At 38.0% G+C, this 17617-nt stretch overlaps 1 protein-coding gene across 2 annotated transcripts in view; it reads right to left on the bottom strand.

The window, feature by feature from the left end:
• The window catches only part of NLGN4X (neuroligin 4 X-linked), an 822821-nt gene that overhangs the window by 706358 nt on the left and 98846 nt on the right, over positions 1-17617 (bottom strand). For both annotated transcript variants that reach the window (XM_069204624.1, XM_069204623.1), the window contains exon 2: positions 4025-4115. The gene's annotated coding sequence lies outside the window, so the exon portion shown is untranslated. The remainder of the gene's footprint in view (positions 1-4024; positions 4116-17617) is intronic.

Here is a 17617-nt window from a genome sequence, read left to right as displayed (position 1 = left end):
AGTCTACATGGAGGGTGGAGGGCTTGACACTTGCATGTCAAAGGACAGTGGCATACTCTCACACAAAGGACTGCCACACCCCCTACTGGGACCCTGGCAGACAGGATGGAACTGAAAGGGGACCTTGTGCACTTCTGAGCCACTCTTTGAAGTCTCCCCCACTTCAAAGGGACATTTGGGTATTTAAGCAGGGTCTCTGCCCCTACCAACTCAGACACTTCTTGGGGTAGACAGTCTACCTCACAGACACTTCCCGGGGTAGAGAACCTAAACCAGAACCTGTATCCTGCCAAGAAGACCTGCTTGGCTGCTCAAAGGACTCACCTATCTGCTTTCTGTGATGGACTGCTGCCTTGTTGTTGCCCTGCTGCCTTGCTGCTCTCTGGCTGTGGTGAAGAAGTGCTCTCCAAGAGCTTGGATAGAGCTTGCCTCCTTTTCCCTGAAGTCTCAGGACCAAAAAGACTCTACAAGATGGACTTCTTGTGCGGCGAAATTTGATGCACAGCCTGCCAGAAATGACGCACAGCCTGCACCGCCGTAAATTTTTTACCGCACACCAAACGGGAACGACGCAGCCCGACTTTGCAACGAGAAGATCAATGCAGCGCCACCATAGCAACCCAGAAATTCGACACACGGCTTCACTGGATCGACGCACAGCTGAGCGGGAACGACGCAGCCCGGCTTCCATAGAGGAATCGATGCAGGTACTGCCAGGCAGTAGAAAATTCGACGCAACACCCACCGGATCGACGCAGCTCCTGTGACTTTGTCCTGCCACCACCGGAAATCCACGCATCGTCCCAGGGTGTCTGAAAACCCCGCAACCCAATGAGGATCCATGACCGAGCACCGGAAATCAACGCACAGCCGTCACTGCATGAAAACTAAACAACGCCTCCCGTGTGCGGCCCGTGAAATCGACGCACACCCCTTTGTTTCCATGCCTCTCCTCCTCTGTGGTTCTTTGTGGAGATTTTTCACATGAACCAGGTACTTTTTGCTTGAAAGACACTTTGTTTGCTTTCAAAAGACTTAAGACACTTAATACCACTTTTTACATATCCCAACATTTACTTATTTCATTTTGACCTGCATTTATCCAGATAAATATTATATATTCTTCTAAACACTGTGTGGTGTATTTTTGTGGTGTTATATGGTGTTAGTGTATGATTTATTGCATTACACATTGCCTTCTAAGTTAAGCCTGACTGCTCAGTCCAAGCTACCAGAAGGTGGGCACAGGATAATTTGGATTGTGTGTGACTTATCCTGACTAGAGTGAGGGTTCTTGATTGGGCAGAGGGTAACCTGACTGCCAACCAAAGACCCCATTTCTAACATCTGGGAGCAAAAATGCCTTGGTGATCTAAAGAGTGAACGCCAAATGTTTCAAACATGGAACAACCACGTCAGGCTGGAATTACTCCAGAATTACTATACTTAACCATAACGGATAAATGTATTACTGGTAAATTTATTTGCTTTTTGGGTTATGTTTTTTAACCTTAACTGCACTTCAACTCTGATTTTTGTAGTAAATAAGCAAGGAAGAGATCCACTCCATGCGCTTATGTTGTTGATAAATATTGTAACAAGTCCACTGGAATATCTGCATTGAGGAAGAAAGCATTGATCATTGTGCATCAACAAATAAATGGCTTACTCAAAAGTTTAAATGTATGTCAATATTTTCACCAGATATAAAGCCACAGTTGCAAATTTAGTAAAATGATAAGGTGAGTAAGTGTTGTTTTGAAACACTTATAATCATTACCAGATTGTCCATTATCGTTTAACTGTTTCTTTCTGCTGATTTTTCTGGAATCTTCGAAAGATGTTGCTAAACATAAGTTAGATAAATATATAGCAATACAAACTTAGATCAAGATTAGGTCAAAGTTCCAGTCCAGTATGGCTTTTACTTTTGGGCGATGATTCTATATCTATGTGTATTTCTTGTTTAGATGTTGGAAGTTACAAGACAATGTGACCAGTTCACAAAGTAATATGTAAATGTAACACATTCATAACTAAAATGGTACTCTAAAACGTATTTTCAGCTGGGTGCTTTGTTTCATTCAAAAAAGGATTGTCCTTTGAAAGGGATCACCCAGTGGGAGGTTGATTATTTATTAATATATCACAATATCCATCAGTATGGTTTGTTAACAGCTGTTTTGCCTCCAGGAGTAGTGCAGATTCAGTGAGTGTCTCTGTGGCTGTGAGAGTAGCTTGTTATAGTAAACCTATATTTACCTTTATATACTTGAACTTCCTTACTAGTCAATATTTTGGTCATTATATTTCGGCTATGATATTCTGGTAACTCAATATTCCCTATTATAATTTCTGCCCTTCGACCACCAGCAACATTTATTCTCCCCTGCACAGTCAAACACTTGGATCTCTTTGAGTTCCCTAAGAGTTCTCTATTGCTTTTGGCTAAACAAGACCTCTGCATACGTCCTTTGGGATTTCCATCATGAGTATGTCAGTTCTTAATCTGGGAAGTAAGGAAACATGCCTAGCCATGGATCTGGACACACAGTTCTGCGTCACCCTACTACGTAATAAACTTTTCTTTACCAATTCACTATTGCAGTCCTCTAACACTGTTGGCTCCTCTTCTGGAAATATTGCAACAGAGCTGAAGACCCTTTATAACAGCAACCTTAGTGCACCTTATATATGGCGTTTTGCAATTTGCAAGTTATTGTAATTAGAAAGTTAATTGCTTGCATATTCGCAACATAATGAAAGATTTTGATTCTCCATTGCAAAAACTATTTAAAATATTTTTTTTAGATACTCTCTCTTTTTCTTTTGTTGCAGTTTCCCTTGACTGTGCTTGACAACTAGCCCCATGTCTCCTTTATAGGGACACATAATGAAAGGAATGTGAATCAATTAGGTGGAGTTTACTAAAAAAAAAGGACAGTTAGATGAATGTTCAGCTTACTTTCTATGAGCAGGTTTCTTGCAAATTGTTCCTTGTGTTGCATGCGCAAGGGCTTTCAAGGAGAACCATTATCACCTTGGTTGACGCTGGTTTCACTGTGCTGAGGTGACTCATTTCAAAGTGAGCATGTCATATTCAGTAGCTGAGAAACAAATCTTTGTGTCTTGATATTCATTAGTAAAGTCTCAACTTAGGGATGAGCATAGAAGCCTTTCTTTGTCAGTACACTTGTGGGTGCCCTATATTGGGAGTCTTTCCATTAGAAAATCATTGCTAGGTCCAGGTGAAATTTCCATAATGCTGGCATAATCTCGTATAATAAAATTATTTTTTCATTACGTTTATAATGCCAAATTCCTAAAATTATGCTATTACGCTATCACACCACGTCACATGATTATGCAAAGTTTGTTGCAAATATTTAGTGAACGTCCAGATACCGTTTTATGTTATTTTCTTAACTCAAAATTTCTCAGTGCATCCAAAATGGACACGAGGAGCCATTTGGTGATAAAATACAGCAACAAATGCCGGTTTCCTATCTGATGTAAATATGCATATATTTGCTTATTTGTTAAAAAATTCAGGTAATTATGCAAAAGAAAATTACATGATTTTAGCACACCCCTAGTCATTGCAATGGTATCGCAGACTCAAAGAAAACTCATTGTCTTTGATAAGATTCCTTTGGATTTAATTATGTGGTCCATCAGTGTAAGTCAGAGGCATTGTAGCAGAATGGCCCATTCAATTGTTCAATCAACTTCAAGCTAGCTTATATCAGATAACCCCTGAATTTAGTTTCATTCAAGCTCATTACATTACATTTTATTTCTACAGGTCCACAGGTATATATCTAGATTCAAAAGTGACGCCAAATATATGTACATGTCGGTGTGAAAGATGGAAGAAAGCACACTGACAAGTAAAACGTAATTCAGGGCTGCAAGGCATGTGTTTTACAATGACCATGGCGAATTTTTCCTTTCAACTGGGATGCATTGATTTTCGGAATAAAAGGCCTTATCTATCACTGAAGGGAAGTGAAAATAGACTTACCAACAGCAGAAATCACAATAATGTCTGCAAAATTTCCTGTTGAGTATTCCAATCAAGAACTCTGCCAGACTTGTCACTGGCTCATTCAATTCTGTAACAATGAAAAATAAAAAAAAGCGATAAAGCTTAGGGAGGAGACACCAGCACGCCTATACACGAGCAACAGGTGGAAAAGGAAGCAAATGCCTTTGCCAGGTTTTAGTACTGAACCTCACTGTTTACAAAGATTACTACGTAGTGGTACTTCATGGTAATCATAATGATGTACTATGGGTGGAAAAGGGAGATACAAACATGCCTCTCAACATGTTCATAATATTGCAGTCTCTATAATGTGTCAAATAAATAATACATTGCTACAAATACTGCAGACAGTTATCAATAGATCAAAAATGTATTTAATCCTCGGCCTTGACATTTTTCATAAGACTTTGAAATAGATACAAACTTTAAGCGGTGCCTAGGTGGTTAAAAGACTAGTGACAGTGGGGTAATAAAAGACTGTCAAGTTGAGCAACCCTGGTCTTGCCTTAACGTGCTTTTTTATGAGCGCCCATTCTAAAATCTGATGCAACATCCAGTACTAAATACGAACTCTGTTGACATGTCAAGGTCTGTGGCCCATCTCCAAATTTTCATGAAAAGAATGTGGATCTTGATATGGAAATAGCACTCGACCACGAAGCAATACTGATCAGGGAATATCAGTTCTTACCACCCCTTCATTTACCACACATGCCTTTACCATGCATGTAATACGATGCGCTGACCTATACATCGTGTTATATTAGACCCATTAAATCAAACACGTTTGCACAAGGATTGAAGTCATGTTTAGCAGTAATTATTGCATCTTTCAAAAAATTTCCAAGAAGAATTTTGACCGCTAGGTCAAACCAACTAAAAATGTACAAAGGAAAATGCCTGTTAAAAAACTGGTATATGTGAAACTTGGTACCGAAAACCGAGAATCTGCATGTTATCCACATTTGCCTGGGAAACATTTGTAATTGCAGTTATGAATCTACCCTTATAAATACCACATATAGGGATTTCCGTTATACTGGCTGATAAATACCTCATTCCCCTCCGGCTCACTCATAATGAGGGCCTATGTTTATTGTTGTTTGTTGTCAATGCAGTGACTATTGTGAAGAGTGACTGTTGCAGGAGCATCTCTGCATCGCTGTGACATTAGCAGTAACAAGGACCCCACGCTGTTGCTAACACCAGGAGGGTCAGGGTAGTTGACATCATTACAGAGACATCACAATGCTTCTGGCTACTCGCTATCAACAAATGCTATTTCAGTTTATAACACATTCCACATACTGAACAAAACAAGCAAAAAACAGAAAATCACAGTAAAAATAATAGAAAAATGTACCTAAAAACATTGTACGAAAAATATTTGCAATGTATCATACAATATCATCTATGTTTTTAAAATTGTAAGAAAGCTGTCTTCCATTTCTCACTGAATAATCATGGAACATATTTTAACTAACTCCTTCAATGTCATTATTTTCCTACAGTGGGAATGTTTCCATTTCAAATTTACCACATGAAATTGAATAAAACCTTTTAATAGTACTCATATTGGTGAAGGACTTTCTTCTCCTAACAGAATTTTCCCATAAATTAGGTGCTACCCAACTTCATATAAATATCATTTAGGGAGAAGAAAACTAAATGTATTTCATCTTCATGTGTGGTATCATTACAAAAACCGTTGGGGCGCCAGTACCTAATACTCACTGCACTCCTTTAAAGAGATATAAGAAACAAAATGTGTGAAGCACTGCATTTGCAAAACTCAAAAATGCTAATTTAAAATAATTACAAATTACATTGACTAGTGACCATAAAGCAAACAGAGATAAAGCAAAATGCTCCTTCAGCACCTGTCTCACTTGGCAAGCACGCGTGAAAGACATTTGTAATTACTGTTTTTCGTGAGTGAGGAAGCCTACGACTTGTGCTTCAGTTTTTTTGTCAGTCCACAGCCTATATTTACAAGAAAAGGAGGTAAGGTAAGAGAAATGTGACCGATTTAATACTAGCCTCTACCATAGGCAGTCATATGTGTCCCATTAAGACTGGCTAGGCTACACGTACTCGTTTGCTGTTTGCCTTACACATACTGCTTCTAGGTGCACGGTGTCACTAGCATGGACATAGAATTTAGTAATGCTGGCACAGCACAAAACTGAATAAATCCCATGATACCAAATTTGTAATGTGCCTTTCTCATGATAATGCAAATGATTGTTCAAATCTCATTCATCTATATAAGTAATAGCTTTTGGCTTATCTTAAGTGTGGTTAAAGTAGATTCATGTGTAATATTTTTCACCTTTAATTCCATACAAAATTGAGTCACTATGGCTGTGGAAAGCAAATGTGTATAGAAGATGAACATTTCTGCCCCATGTACTTATCATTTCACAATTTTATGCCTATGTTTTCCCATGGGATGGTTAGTGAACCTCTGCCACTACACAGTTTATATTTCTTTTTAACATAGTGAGGTATTTGTGAAATTAAACAAACTATTTGTCGATTCTGACTGACTTCAGTGCAACTTCAATCATCTTTGACCGAATTAGTATAGAAATCATCATTACTGTATTTTTCCTTCATTGACTTCCACTGGTTCACTCATGCAAAATGTATAACCCATCAAGCAGCTGTTAACGCTGATTTTATTAATGAATATTCATGTATCTGATTGTGGATTTGCATAGAAAATGTAATAACCGAGAGAAAAATAATGCACGCATTTGAGGGTGTGTCCACCTGAGTGGCCACCAATGTTCACAAAGTGTATATATTAATGGCTTATTAATATGAAATATTGAGCTTATGTTTGATTAATATAGTAATATGTCATATTAAAGGTTATACATTATGTATTAGCTTTATTAGTTATATTCCTTAACTTAGTGAGGTCTTGGCCTAGTTGCATGACCTCATGTCAAGCTGCATTTCTTAGGCGTTTAATAAAATGGATGCTTATAGAATTAAATTGTGATTTTCCACTATACTGTCCATGTGCTCGTAGCTGAAGCTAGTTCTCATGAGGAACTGCTTGCTACAAGATTCTGTACTTTTTGATGCAACAATGTATAATGTAATGTGTGTAAGAGGGACTTTCCCAGGAGAATACAATTAAGACTCTGACTAGAGTATAGCCTGCAACAATATTATTACCTGACAAGCCGAATGACGGGAGCAGGACAAGAGGAGCCAATCATCGACATGTGAACCATGTACTAGTAGAAATGTAGATTTGAAGTTTTAGTTTCATTGGACAAAGTGTGAACATGCGATCCCCTGACCATTTAGGATGTGGGAAGTAGTTTTAGGAAATCTAACTTAGCCAGACTGCACCGAGAGGAGATAGGCCATTCTCCCCATTCTTCATGAGTGTTTAGTTATCCTTTCAAACTACTTAGAGAGACTTAGCTTTTTCTGTATTTTGATGCTGAATCCTGGTGCCTTGCTGACCAGACTGAGGTCCTGATGACGAAGACTGCCACAGAGGAGAGGTATACCAACAATGTCATTTATTGCTATGTCCATTTCCTTTTCTTTCCAGGTACCAACCGCACTAATTTTGATAGAGCCATAGTTAGATGTTTTTCCAAATTTGTGGTGGCTACATTGTTTTGCATGGAGCCCAAACATGCTAATTCCAATCTTGTGTTAGTTAGGGTTCTCACTGATGAAGTTCACTAAATGTAATAACAACTGATGTATTTTCTTTTCTGAATTTAAACATAAGTAACATCTTTTGTGCAGTTATTCTTGCTATTCATTTGTACTGTTACCTTGGAGTGTGTAGTTGCTCAAGCCTTGATTAGATTGTGATTCTTTAGCCGCTTTAGACAGGCAGTTTTGTTTCTGTATGTATATCAATTGATTTTGAGATTAACCTATATTACATTAGTGTTGTTAATAAATATCTTAACTTTTATATAAAGGTGTGGTTATTCATGACTGCAAGGTCATGGTGTGTGATAATTACTGACTCCTATTGATTACTAATATTTTTGATTGTTATTGTTTTTTGATCTGTGCATGTACAGGATACATGGTGGGAAAACCTTGAAGCGAGTCAAAAGGTTCATCGGCCTATTCGCGTCTCCCTTATAAGTTCATTTAAGGTCTGACGCTCTAACACAGCTTATGTCATCAGTTTTCCATTTTTCACAGGTGAATGGCATTGTTCACCTCAAGTAAACAGGGATGTGTATAATAACACAATGGGGCAGATTTATGGAAAGTGGTGCAGCACTGAGTGCAGCAGCACTTTCTCTGCGGCCCTTAGCATATTTAAAATACGCTGCACATGTCGCAGGGTAGGGTGCAATAGCGTCATCCTTCATGACGCTATTGATGTACTCTGCAGGAGTACATAGGGCCCGATTATATAGAATGGAAGGCCCCTTTTAACGCATACTTTTGAGGAGGTGTTAAAAGTGACATACAAAATGGGGTAAGGAAATTTAATAGATTTCTTTACGCCATTTTTCCGTCTCCGCTAATGGGGGAACGACCCCTTTGCGTACATTATGCCTGGCGCAGGTATAATGTAGCACAAAGGTTTACAGAGTGATGCAATGCGTGCATTGCCCCACTCTGTGAATACGGTGTGGGGGTTTTGGCCTCGTTGGGCCACATTAGCGTCAAAATAAATGATGTTAATGTGGCGCAAGGCGGCACTAAGGGCCTATAAATATGTCCCAATATGTCTAGCATATTCACCTAAATCATTTAGAAAACAATAATTTCTGCCATTTGCTCTTTCTATGATTGCTGCAGAATGCAGCACACATACAAAAAGCAAAAAAAGAGGAGGAATAAAAGTATTCCTCCTCGTTGCACCTTTCTAATGCCATCCCTCGGGTGGAGTTAGATTTTAGCACTGCCTCAGGTTTCCAAAAACATGTAAATCTGGGGCAGCATCAAAATGCAATGGGTGTTGCTATGGCACGCCCGCAGCAACACCCATTGCCCGACCCATCCACGCAAAGTGCTGCGTGTGAAGGGGCCATATTCACAAGGTGACGTTAAGCCACAAAAAGTGGTTTAACGCCACCTTGTGAATACGGCATAAAGTGACCTTCCGGTGGCTCCAAAGAATGTAGACCACTTTTTCAAAACTATGATTTTAACAAGTACAAGGGTCACTGTATACCAATGTCATTCTTTCTTTCCATGTTCTTATCAGTTCAAGATGAAGTAGCACAACCCACTTCTGCTCTCCGACGATTGCTACCCCTCCAGTCATTCATTGACTTAATTTTGTTTTGTATTTATGCAGTGCTCCACTGCCTGTCTGCAAGGATTACACTATACAAAAGCCACATACACACACACATAAAGAATTATCTTTGGGGGAAAAGTTTGCGACCTACCGAATCGTAAGGAAATGAGGTGATAAACTAAAGGCCCCGTTGTTTAAATTAAACTCAACCCGACCAGACGGCCAAGTAAAAGTCAGAAATGAATATTACGAAAAAGAGCCATTGACCACGAGCTTACACAATGCTCAAAATGCTGTTTGTCAATAAAACGAGTCGTTTTATTGCTGGTGTGCACATTGGTGTAACATTGGCGTGCTGATCCTTTTGTTATGAAATCGATGTTTAAGAAGAAAGTACCATTTATGTTGTAGAAATCTTATAGTATGAATAAAACGTTCAGGAGAACTGCTGATTGTGTATGCTCAGAATTCTGCCCAAAGTTACAGAAGTGTACAAGCAAACTACATCTGTGAATATAAAATTATAAAATACAAGCAAATAAATAAGAGGAGTCAAGGTGTAGGCACCAACAACATTGTATACTCAGTTTGAAGACCAGTGTTTTGTTCATATGAACTTCGATAACATACACAAATTAAACCATCACTTCACGGGGTTCCAAATTCACAGATCAATGGCAAGGAGTTTTATTTGAAATGTTGTCTTCCCTTGTGTGACATTTCCATGGTTACCTGCTGTCTTATTAGTATTATAGTGTAATTAATTAAGCATCGGTGTAATACATATATGTCTAGCTGGTGGTCATAGTATTCAACCCTGATGCTGACACAGCTTTTTTTTAAGTGTCTAGGATTACTAGGTAGAGCAGATTGACATGCTGGGTTTCAGGTTCCAGAAGTCATACACAATATTATTTGGAATATTTTATTTAGTTATTCGGCGAGCAAACCCCATCAAAAACATAAAATCGCAAATACATACTTCATAGTTTACAAAGGAGATTAAAAAGGATAAACAAATAAAAAGATAAACGTATATCATTACTTAACTTCTTATACTACAATAAAACCCCAGTTGAAAATTCACTACATAGATTATGTACCATTTTTGTAAACTTTGCATCTTGCATGCCATGCAAACAGTAGAAATTTAGGGGCTGAATAAACAACCCACTCTGTAGATTCTGATCTTAAAATCCGAACGCCATGCATTAAATGGTTTCTGGACAGAATGCGGTGTATTGGAAAGATTCAGGTCTTTCTGATGGTTTGGTAAGGAGAGTAAAAAAAGAAAATGCTCAACCGTCTCAGTGCTTGCCTTACAAATAGGACAGAAAGAAAAAAGAACACTCACTAAATCTTGTCTTGATATTGTTTAGGGGTAGAGCACCATAATTTCAGAAAGATCAGTCTCTTTTGAGGTAGTTCAATTCGATCTAAGAATGGCTCAAAATCCATATTGCATTTGAAATGTAGAAATCTATAAATTTGTGAGCTAATATTTGATTTAAACTGCCAGCTCTCATCATTATACCTCCAATATCTAGAATTTAGTAGAGCTAACATTTGTTTGTTGATCCTCTCTGCATTGGCCCATGCTGAATGAAGCTGTAATGTATACAGTAACTGCCTGAAACATGGTAATGAACCAGAATTATTCAGAGTTTTCACCTTTAATGTGCTTAGCACAGGGGAATTGACAATTTACGTGTCCATATCCTTAACCAGTATATTAACGGTTTAAGGGCTACTATCTATATTGTTACAGCTGAATTGTTACCAATGAATATTCATGTATTCTGAGTGTTGAATTTGCATAGAAAATGAGTTAACGTAGAGAAATAATACACACATTTGAAATTGTGCGTACTTAAGTGATCGTCCATATTTACGAAGTATACTTATTAACAGCTTATTAATGTGAAATGGTGAGCTTATGTTTGGATTAATGTAGTAGTATGTCATATTAATGGTTATGTATTATGTATATGCTTTATTAATCGTATGCCTTAACTTAGCAAGGTCTTAGGCCTAGTTGCACGGCCTCATGTCAAGCTGCATTTCTTAGGCGATTCATAAAATAGCTGCTTAGAGAATTAAATTGTGATTTTCCACTGCATTGACCAAAAGCTTGTAGCTGACATTCTTTCCCATGAGAACTGCTTGCTAGAATATGCTGTACTGGCTAGGGATACATTGTATAACTTAGTGTGTGTGTAAAGATGACCTTCCCAGGAGACGACAATGGATGCACTGACCGAAATATGAGCTGATACAATATTGATATCTTATAAGCCCAACGACGGGACCAGGAGAAGAGGAACCAATCATCAACATGTGAACTGTTTCCTAATAAAATCTTTGATTTGGGGTTCTACTTTCATTGGACTAAACATAACCATACACTTCTTTGACCAATGGCAACATGGGAAGTAGTTTTAGGAAATCTAGCTTAGCCAGTCTGCACCGAGAAGAGATGTGCCATTATGTTCTTGACCGTCCTGAGAGGAGACGTGCTTAATTCTCCTTAACTTAGTTGCCTAGAAGTGACGCTCTGTAGGTCTATTCATGAGACATTTCTTTCCTGAACTTTAATGCTGAATTCCGATGCCTTGTTGACCGAACTGATGTCAAGTTGACGAAGACTGAGACAGCTTGCTGAACCGTACTGAGGCAAGGTATAAGACGATGTTAATGATTGTTATATCTATTTGCTTTTGTCCCTAGGTACCAACCGTTAATTTTGACAGGGCAACAGTTAGATGTTTTCCCAGATTTGTGTTGACTAAATTGAAGGTTAGTTAGGGTGCTCACTGATGATGTCCGCTACATGTAATAACAGTTGATGTCTTTTCTTTACTGAATCTAAATGTATGCCATTTCTTTTGCACAGTTATTCTTGCTATTGATTTGTGCTCTAACCCTAGAATGTGTAATGGTCCAAGCTTTGGTCAAATTGCGATTCTTTAGGAGATTTGGTCAGCCAGTGTTGTTTCTGTATGCTTACCATTTGATTTTGAGACTAAGTTATGTTATATTAGCATTGTTAATATAGGGAAATACACATTCTAACTTTTACATAAAGGTGTGGTTATTCATGACTGAAGGGTCATGGTGTGTGGAAATTAATGACTCTTATGATTGTCAAAGTTATTGATTGTTATTGCTGTTGATTTGTATTGGTACGGGGTCTCATGGTGGGAACTACTATAAGTGCAGTCAAAAGTTTCATTGACCTACAATTGCGTCCCCTTATAATTTAAAGTCAATTAACCAAATAAGGTCTGAAGTGCTAATAATGACACACTGTTTAGTCCCAGATCTAAATGCATCAGGATCAGTGGAGTGCTGAGTGGCAACCTAAGTACAGCTCACATAAATCTGTTCTCTGTTTTCTCTAATGCCCTAGTTTGTTCCACACCCCATAGTTCTGCTCCATATAGAGCCTCACCTAGCCCTCTAGCACGATAAATCTCTAGTGTGGGTTTGACCGGTTGGAAGTTAGATTGGTTTAATTTCTTCACAACCGTTGACCCAGCGTATTGTAGAATCTATTGGCTTTTTGCTATTTGTGGAACCCATGGTAGTGAGCTGTCAATGCCTGCGCCCAAATAAACAAAGTCCCTGAACGTGTCTAGAAGAGAAGAAACTGGTTTAATTTTCCCTCTAAATGACCTGTAAGGGGGAAAGGACATAAATTGGGTTTTGGAGGTATTAATTTCTAGGCCGAACTCTTCACATGAGATTGAGAACTGACACATAAGGTTCTACAGACCCATGGAGTTTTTGAGATGAATAATGTATCATCAGAGAAGAGTAGGGTAGGAATACTTTGATTTACCAATTTCAGGGGGTTGCCTTTACAATCGTATAGTGGCTCTATAAGCCCATTGATTAAAAGTGTGAATAGGGTCAGAGCTAGAATGCATCCCAGTCAGATTACCCTAGTAATATATATACACTTTGTAAGTTCTCCCTTTCTACCCCATCTTACTTGGGTGTAATTATTGCTGTATAAGCATATTATTCAGTGTGATACATTTGTTAGCATTCCCATATCTTTTAGTGTAACCCACATCTACTTTCTTGAAATCCAATCAAATGCTGCTTACATGTCAACAAATGCAACATACCAGTGCCCTTGTTTAATACAACAAATGTCCAGTGAATTAAGATAAAACAGAACACATGATCTATAATAAATGTTTGTGTCCTGAAGCCTGCCCATAGGTGGGACAGAATTTCAGTCTCCCCATACAAATTTGAAACCTTTTCAGACTCTGCCTTCTAAATATTTTTTGTGCAATATCAATTAGGCTAATAGGCCTGCCGTTACCTGGATTATCTTTATCACTTTTTTGTAGATTGCAATAATTTCAGCACTGTTTCAAGTTTCTAGTATCTATGCCCCCTTGGCTATACAGTTAGATATCAAATTTAATATATAGCCCCAGACAACTGGTTCTGGGCAATAAAGGTTGCCAGGTATCTTATCCAAGCCTGGTACTTTCCCTTTCTTTTTGCTGTCCAGGACCATTAATGTATTTTCCAGTATAAAAGCATTTGGACCAGCTACCTCCTTGTCCCGGGTTGTGACTAGACTGTCCACTACACCAACTTTGCCCTGGTTTACTGAAATATTTTACCCATGTGTGGTTTTGAATATAAAAATCTTCATCTCTTTCAATTGATTTTATGCCAGTAGCCAATAAAAGCCAGAAAGTCTCACCATTTTTCAAAGAGGCCACTTTGGCTACGTTACCTTAAAGCTCTTCCTCCATTTCCTTCTACGCCCTAACCTGCACATATTATAGTACCTCCCTTTTGCAATTTCAATTCTTTTACCACTTTTTATTGAGTACATAAGTTCCTTTCTGGCATTTCCACAGTGTGCAAATGCATTCAGCCTCAAAACTTTGTAAAAGTGGACCCTTATTGATTCTATGAGTTAGCTGAAGATATATATAACATGAAAATTGTCCTTTTAAAAAATGAGCCAAATGCAAAGGCGACTCAAGATTATATGTGAGCCAATATATTCTCATCTGAACAAATTACAACCCATTTAATCCTCTTGTTGCTATTAGAGTGAAAGATTAGAATGTCAGCTCACCATAGCTTAGAACTACAATTCAATAGGGGAATACTTTTCAAGTCTAAAGATGAAACATTGGGATCACTATTGTGTCTTTAAATAACCTTCATATCCTGAAGATTAGGACACCGGTCTAGATCAAATAGCATGTAATTAATTTTTCTACTGCTGGATGCTCTTTTAAAAGTTTGGTTAGCCCCCAGGTCAGTCAGCATGCACCCTCTGCACGCGTGTAAGCTGTACAATATTGTTAGTGATGCAATCTGCAATGCTACCTTTGACCCTTGGTCTAGGGGCAGAATTGTCAAGCTAGCAATATCCCTTTCCTCATCTTCCTCCTTTATAAGACTTCGTATTACTTCAGTGGGTTCAAAAGTTACAATAAATTCCCTGGCTAAGATAATATGACTGTTAAAACCATGCTCTTCCAAAAACTCATCAAGAGCCTGCAGGGTCGATGACTCATAGATCAGGCTAGAAAAGTGATTATATATGTTTATAAATCTTATTGCAAAAGTACCAGATATCGAATTAATGTCTAGCCCAAGGACATCACTTGATTTATGAGCAAGCCACCTTACTTTGTGGGCTAATGGGTCTTTATCCATATCACTACTCCACCTGACTGGCATCCCAATTGTGATGGAATTGCTTCTAATTTAATTTAATTTGTAATTTATGTAGTCTGATCTGAGTACTGGCTGCAAGGCCCAAGTTTCTTGGAACACACAAAAATCATATTAATCTATAAATTCTCCCCAGTCTGGGTCCCCCATTTTAGATTTAGATGTTAAACCTGCAATACTCCAGGAAACCAACTTGATCCCTGGGGTATTATCCCTAGGCAGTGAGATAGGTGGAAAAGACACTGAGTTCTCCCCATGTCTACCAACATAAGTACCTGTTTCCATTGCTAAGTTTTCCATGGAAGAGGTAAATTGACTGGTCACGACAGAAGTGACATCCCCATTTGATGATGAAAATAGGGGCCCTTCCCCATATCAGTTGGACCCCTTGTGATCGCCTGTTAATTTAAGCTAAGTTGTTTTAAGAGCTATTGTTCTTTTATAGGCTTCATTGAGGACTTCCTTTTCTCTTGTCATGCACATTAGAGTTGGGGTTTCAGTTTAAGTTGAATCTGGGAGCCAGTGGGGAGTGAAGTATGCTGGTCTAGATTCACCAATCGATAAAGAAATTCGTCTTTGACCAATACAACCTCTATATAATCACACTGATTGTTCATTGGGCAACGAAGATCAGACCTGATCAATGAATAACAGTGTTGATGGTACATTTTTCAATTAATGACTTTCTTCTTGACAAAATCATTTGTTTCCTTGATAATGATGTAGCTGAAATGCTAGTTCTACATTTGACATCACAGTAATCATCGATACGTGACAATCACTGCATTTTATTATGTGAAATCTTAACAGATTAAGGGCCTGCTTTATACTTTTTAGCACCACATTTGCGTCATTTTTTTACGCAAAAGTGGCACAAACTTACAAAATATAATTGTATTTTGTAAGTTTGCGCCGCTTTTGCATAAAAAAATGACGCAAATGTGGTGCTAAAAAAAGTATAAATCAGGCCCTAACCGTGAAGTGGTATGATGAAAGCTAATGTTAATGTGCATTCATTGCAGAATAGTGATTTGAAGTGGTGTGGCATAAAACTTCATGTATGACTAATTAATTTGATTTCATGTGTTTCTTTATCATGTTAATTATTAGTCTGCATTAAAACGCGAATGCATTTCTAAAAATACATTTTTAAATATTATATGCAAATGTCAAAATGCAGTGCTTCATTATAGCTAATGGAAAGTATTAACAGAGTCATTTTGTTTTAAAACTACTGTAAAATGAACATTGACAAAGCTTAATGATGACAGATTTATAATTCTGAATGTTATATGTGCATTATTTTGCATAAATGAATGTACTGTGTTAATTTATTTTCCTTTAGTTCAGCCAAAATGATTTGCTAGGCCTCTGACTTTAAAGGAAATTACATGTTAGCAAGAAAAAAACAGCTTTATCATTTCTTTCAGGTTCCATTCTCATGAAAGGTTAGCTTGGAAATAGATGTCATTGTTTTACACATAGTGAGCCTGAATAAGTAACCTTGAACCCAGTACATTGAAGAAATGGACTGTATACAAATGTTTCAACCTATACAGATGAGCTAAGATAAATGCCTTTCCCATGATGGTTTTAGAACTCATTCCTGATGTTTCAAATGACTGTTGCATGATGGACTTGCTTGGACAGTTACACCTTCTGATTTGTGTGGAGCAAATGATCTTGCAAGTTGGACTTTAATATACTGTTCCCCATTTGGAGTTTACACACTGTTCTTTCTGGATTCCCTTGGACTCTGAGAGTTACACTCCTCTCTACCCTTACCCTTCTTTTTCAATGCTTTGCTGAGGCTTAACATTTTTCCCCTGTCTTGAGATGAAGCCACAGATGTAATTTTTTCAAATTGTTCTTGTCCTCTTTCTTTTTACTTTTTGTTCTCATGTGTTTTAGCTGGGAATATGCTAACTTGTGAATTGCTAACTGCTTGGGATTTCCCTTGCCCTAGCTAGCTAACATAGATAACTCTTAAATTGCCTTCATGTGTAAAAGAACTGAACAGTGCTTGTTTTCTACTCATCAAATTATTCTTTTGAGGTTCTGTATTGCTATTGTTGAGTGTTTAGTCCGTTCACTTAAACCTTTTATGTCACCTTGGACAACCCATGGTGACTCAGTATCTTTATAGTTTTGTTTTGAGAATCATTTGCATAAACCTGAGCCTGAATCTGTAATGAAACCCTTAACTTTATTTCAGACTGGAGTTTTCGTTGTATGGCCAAATGGGTCATACTGCCAATTTAAATTGTGTTATTTGAGATCTAATTTCTCAGCCCCTTATGCTGGGTAAAATGACTCATCAACCTCATTTAAAGCATAATCAGAGAAATGCTTTATCAAATCTGGTAGTAGCTTATTGGTTTCTCCCACGGGGGCGTGGAAATAGGTAGGCATAATGTTAAGGATCGTTACATTTTTGTCATGAAAATTGCCCACCCCTAAAACACATATGAATAGCTACATGTATTTTGAGATTGGCACATAATAAAATGCATCACTGATCAAACAGCCAAGGCCTCTTCTGCTGTGCTTTTTTCGTCTGAAGCTCACCCAGGTAGGAACTCCACAGGTGTTGAGATCTC

This window comes from Pleurodeles waltl, chromosome 8 (genome assembly GCF_031143425.1).
Source record: "Pleurodeles waltl isolate 20211129_DDA chromosome 8, aPleWal1.hap1.20221129, whole genome shotgun sequence".
Classification (NCBI taxonomy): domain Eukaryota; kingdom Metazoa; phylum Chordata; class Amphibia; order Caudata; family Salamandridae; genus Pleurodeles; species Pleurodeles waltl.
Note: the sequence above shows the minus strand (reverse complement) of the source record. Positions and strands in the feature narration are given on the sequence as shown.